Source organism: Schistocerca piceifrons, unplaced genomic scaffold, assembly GCF_021461385.2.
Source record: "Schistocerca piceifrons isolate TAMUIC-IGC-003096 unplaced genomic scaffold, iqSchPice1.1 HiC_scaffold_936, whole genome shotgun sequence".
In the NCBI taxonomy this organism is placed as follows: domain Eukaryota; kingdom Metazoa; phylum Arthropoda; class Insecta; order Orthoptera; family Acrididae; genus Schistocerca; species Schistocerca piceifrons.
Window position 1 is genome coordinate 4,404,546 of NW_025729208.1, and position 5,000 is coordinate 4,409,545.

Genomic DNA, 5,000 nt, shown 5'->3' on the forward strand with positions numbered 1-5,000 from the left:
CTTACTGGGAATTCCTCGTTCATGGGGAACAATTGCAAGCCCCAATCCCTAGCACGAAGGAGGTTCAGCGGGTTACCCCGACCTTTCGGCCTAGGAAGACACGCTGATTCCTTCAGTGTAGCGCGCGTGCGGCCCAGAACATCTAAGGGCATCACAGACCTGTTATTGCTCAATCTCGTGCGGCTAGAAGCCGCCTGTCCCTCTAAGAAGAAAAGTAATCGCTGACAGCACGAAGGATGTCACGCGACTAGTTAGCAGGCTAGAGTCTCGTTCGTTATCGGAATTAACCAGACAAATCGCTCCACCAACTAAGAACGGCCATGCACCACCACCCACCGAATCAAGAAAGAGCTATCAATCTGTCAATCCTTCCGGTGTCCGGGCCTGGTGAGGTTTCCCGTGTTGAGTCAAATTAAGCCGCAGGCTCCACTCCTGGTGGTGCCCTTCCGTCAATTCCTTTAAGTTTCAGCTTTGCAAACCATACTTCCCCCGGAACCCAAAAGCTTTGGTTTCCCGGAGGCTGCCCGCCGAGTCATCGGAGGAACTGCGGCGGATCGCTGGCTGGCATCGTTTATGGTTAGAACTAGGGCGGTATCTGATCGCCTTCGAACCTCTAACTTTCGTTCTTGATTAATGAAAACATACTTGGCAAATGCTTTCGCTTCTGTTCGTCTTGCGACGATCCAAGAATTTCACCTCTAACGTCGCAATACGAATGCCCCCGCCTGTCCCTATTAATCATTACCTCGGGTTCCGAAAACCAACAAAATAGAACCGAGGTCCTATTCCATTATTCCATGCACACAGTATTCAGGCGGGCTTGCCTGCTTTAAGCACTCTAATTTGTTCAAAGTAAACGTGCCGGCCCACCGAGACACTCAATAAAGAGCACCCTGGTAGGATTTCAACGGGGTCCGCCTCGGGACGCACGAGCACGCACGAGGCGGTCGCACGCCTTCAGCTCGCCCCACCGGCAGGACGTCCCACGATACATGCCAGTTAAACACCGACGGGCGGTGAACCAACAGCGTGGGACACAAATCCAACTACGAGCTTTTTAACCGCAACAACTTTAATATACGCTATTGGAGCTGGAATTACCGCGGCTGCTGGCACCAGACTTGCCCTCCAATAGATACTCGTTAAAGGATTTAAAGTGTACTCATTCCGATTACGGGGCCTCGGATGAGTCCCGTATCGTTATTTTTCGTCACTACCTCCCCGTGCCGGGAGTGGGTAATTTGCGCGCCTGCTGCCTTCCTTGGATGTGGTAGCCGTTTCTCAGGCTCCCTCTCCGGAATCGAACCCTGATTCCCCGTTACCCGTTACAACCATGGTAGGCGCAGAACCTACCATCGACAGTTGATAAGGCAGACATTTGAAAGATGCGTCGCCGGTACGAGGACCGTGCGATCAGCCAAAGTTATTCAGAGTCACCAAGGCAAACGGACCGGACGAGCCGACCGATTGGTTTTGATCTAATAAAAGCGTCCCTTCCATCTCTGGTCGGGACTCTGTTTGCATGTATTAGCTCTAGAATTACCACAGTTATCCAAGTAACGTGGGTACGATCTAAGGAACCATAACTGATTTAATGAGCCATTCGCGGTTTCACCTTAATGCGGCTTGTACTGAGACATGCATGGCTTAATCTTTGAGACAAGCATATGACTACTGGCAGGATCAACCAGGGAGCTGCGTCAACTAGAGCTGAGCAGCCGGCCGCCCGGGAGTGTGTCCCGGGGGCCCGCGCGAACACGCAAGCGTCCGCTCAATCATTCTGCAAACAGGAGGAGGCTGAGCTCCCCTGCACAATACACCTCGAAACCCTCTCAGGTCCCGGCGGCGCGCAGCGCCGTCCCAAGTACTTGGTCGGGTTCGAGAGAGGCGCAATCGCCCGGAGTTAGGCGAGTAGACGCTTTCGGTGCGACCACCCGTGCTCCCAACTGAGCTTGCCGCTGCCGACAGAGGCCCGGGAGCGTGCTGTCGTGGCATTGCCGGCGGGAGACAACACGCGCCACCTACGGTGACCGGCAGCTCCAACGCCAGCGCCACAGAAGGACAAAAGCCCCACTTGGGTGCCGAAGCGAACTCTCCCAGCACAGCGCACGCGCCAACACATCCGCACAGCTGCGATACAAACCACCAGCGAGAACCGCTGGGGCGACCGAGCAGCAGACGGCGTCGCGGCGCCGAGCGCCGGGCGGCGGCGCATCCTCAACGCACACAGTCCTCAATCGGACCAGCACACTGAAGATGTCCACCGCGCTTCGCACCGGGCCCGCGAGGACCTACTTTGGCCGCACGGCGCCGCGCGCAGGGTGCGCCGGCGCGCAGCTGCGACGCCTGCCGCGTCCGTCGGCCGGCGCGCCTGCCACTGGCCGCCCCCACCAGCCGGCTGTAGCGCGTGCGCCCACGCACCGCGCGGCCAGCACGCCGGGAGGCGCCCCCTCACCGGCCGGGGACGGTCCCACCCAGCCACCGCCGCGTATCGCTTCACACCCAGATGCCGTTCAGTTTCGTCGGCATGGTGGGTATCGCTGGAACAACCGGTTAGTACCTCAACCTATCGTCGCCATCACCGATTCACCCCTAGCGAGAACAACCGCACCACAACAGGTTACCATTTGTTCATTTGCGTAACTTCACCAGAAAACGCAGGCGTCCATCGCCATTTGCAACTTCAACGATTATTGCATGCCTGTGTCAGGTGTCACGCCACACTACGTCTGCCCACATACACGCAACAAAATGTGCACGCCTAGACAATACGTGGAAGGTGGCCCCCGTACGTATGCGATGTCCATTGCTCGAACGACTGTCAACCGGCCTCTGTAGCATGTCGCAGATATGGAACGCGGTGCACCATGCCATCACGGTGTGTGAGGAGAGACGACTAGGTCCGAATACATCAACAGACAGCTCATGCTGATCGCCATCCACGGCGTCCGTTCCTCCCACACGTCTCTATGGCGTACCACACTGCAATCCAGCTCTCATAGGGAGACGACACGTAGCTGCGTGCACAATATTTGCACTGTATGGTCCGCCGTTTTTGGGCGCAGTCGTTGTGCGGTCACACATGTGCCACGATGTATCATTCAGTACATAAGGACGAATGTGCAGTACAGATTGTGGTTCACGCGTACGACATCAGCGGACAGTTGACACAGGCCGCACCACAACGTAGCCTGAGTACGTCGCATGCGAAGGGCATTGAACATGCAAACTTCTCACCAACCAGCTTGCGAAGGCAGGGGGCAAGGTGGGGACGTGGGGAGGGGCGGCATGTACGTCCTGCTGCCATCCACATTACAGTGTACAGCAGGAGCATGTGGAAAGTGAGCAAGACTTGCAAGGTGTTTAACATGAAGCGATACACAGGGGTGCGGGCAGTGCGAGTAGCGAACTATATTGCGAGGGTTGCGGGTGGGCAACACTACAGTAATTGAACGAGTCGTATAACAATTACAGAGCAGGTTTAGGCGACAACGTGGGTTACGTTAAGGCGACAACATGGGTTAGGTTAAGGCACAACATGGGTTAGGTTAAGGCACAACATGGGTTAGGTTAAGGCACAACATGGGTTAGGTTAAGGCACAACATGGGTTAGGTTAAGGCACAACATGGGTTAGGTTAAGGCACAACATGGGTTAGGTTAAGGCACAACATGGGTTAGGTTAAGGCACAACATGGGTTAGGTTGAGGCACAACATGGGTTAGGTTAAGGCACAACATGGGTTAGGTTGAGGCACAACATGGGTTAGGTTGAGGCACAACATGGGTTAGGTTGAGGCACAACATGGGTTAGGTTAAGGTACAACATGGGTTAGGTTAAGGTACAACATGGGTTAGGTTAAGGTACAACATGGGTTAGGTTAAGGTACAACATGGGTTAGGTTAAGGTACAACATAGGTTAGGTTAAGGTACAACATAGGTTAGGTTAAGGTACAACATAGGTTAGGTTAAGGTACAACATAGGTTAGGTTAAGGTACAACATAGGTTAGGTTAAGGTACAACATAGGTTAGGTTAAGGTACAACATAGGTTAGGTTAAGGTACAACATAGGTTAGGTTAGGTTAGGTTAGGTTACACGTTGTTGTACGGAAAGGTGTAGGGGGGGGGGGGCGGGGGCGGCAGGTTCGTTGATAGTGATTATAGTAAGTGAATGCTTGTGACATGATCAGATTTGTCACGTCAGGATGCACCTTTGGCTTATTAGAGGCGGCGCTCCAATTCTATGCTTGTGTGAGACCTGTGTCTTTGACTCATGTCATTGTTTGTGCGCTGTGACAGGAGGTACTATTGTGATGTTGGGTGCACCGTTGTATAGGACATGTGTGGGTGTTGGTGCCTGGTCTGCGCAATGGTGGATGTCGAAAGGCTGGGATATTGTATTTTCCGCACGGACCTCCTGGTCTGGTTGTGATAGTGTGGATTGTGTAATGTGGCGGAGAAGATGCACTGGATGTTGTTCCATGCTGGTGCTTACATATTGTATGTGCGCCTGTTAGAAGCAGAGAGTGGTGCGTGATCAGAGTGTCTGGCTGACGTGTGGTTCCCATTTTGGGCAGACTCTTTCAGCATGTATACGGACAGTTGTGTATATTTGCTGTAGTTTGATGGCTCTGCATTGATTACTAATCAGCGCCGTGTGTACGGGTAATCTGGTTCCAGTCCAAAATGTTCCATCTGTGTACATTAGTGACAAAGACTCCCCCCATGCAGTGGGGCTCGGTCTGTTATAACTCTTCCGCGTAATATATTTGCCCCACGTTTTTGCGACTGCGAGTGCGAGTGCAACGCGCATGGGGACCGACATGCTGATGGCTCGGTATCGGACGCCGTACAGTGAGCAACGCGATCGCGTCTCTCGCTCGTAAGTGGTACAGGTCGCGGCTCATGTATACGGACAGCGGGAATGTCGCATATTGGAAATAACTCTTCATGAAACGCAAGTTATAGGGGTGGATTGCACTTTACGAGTGCGGGAAACGT

At 53.6% G+C, this 5,000-nt stretch overlaps 1 non-coding gene across 1 annotated transcript in view; it reads right to left on the reverse strand.

Annotated features, from left to right (window-relative positions):
• Positions 1 to 1,694, reverse strand: part of LOC124771393 — a 1,908-nt gene extending 214 nt beyond the window's left edge. The window contains exon 1 of the ribosomal RNA XR_007013405.1: positions 1 to 1,694. This exon is cut by the window's left edge and continues 214 nt beyond it. This is a non-coding gene — a ribosomal RNA (small subunit ribosomal RNA).
• Between the last annotated feature and the right edge of the window lie 3,306 nt (positions 1,695 to 5,000).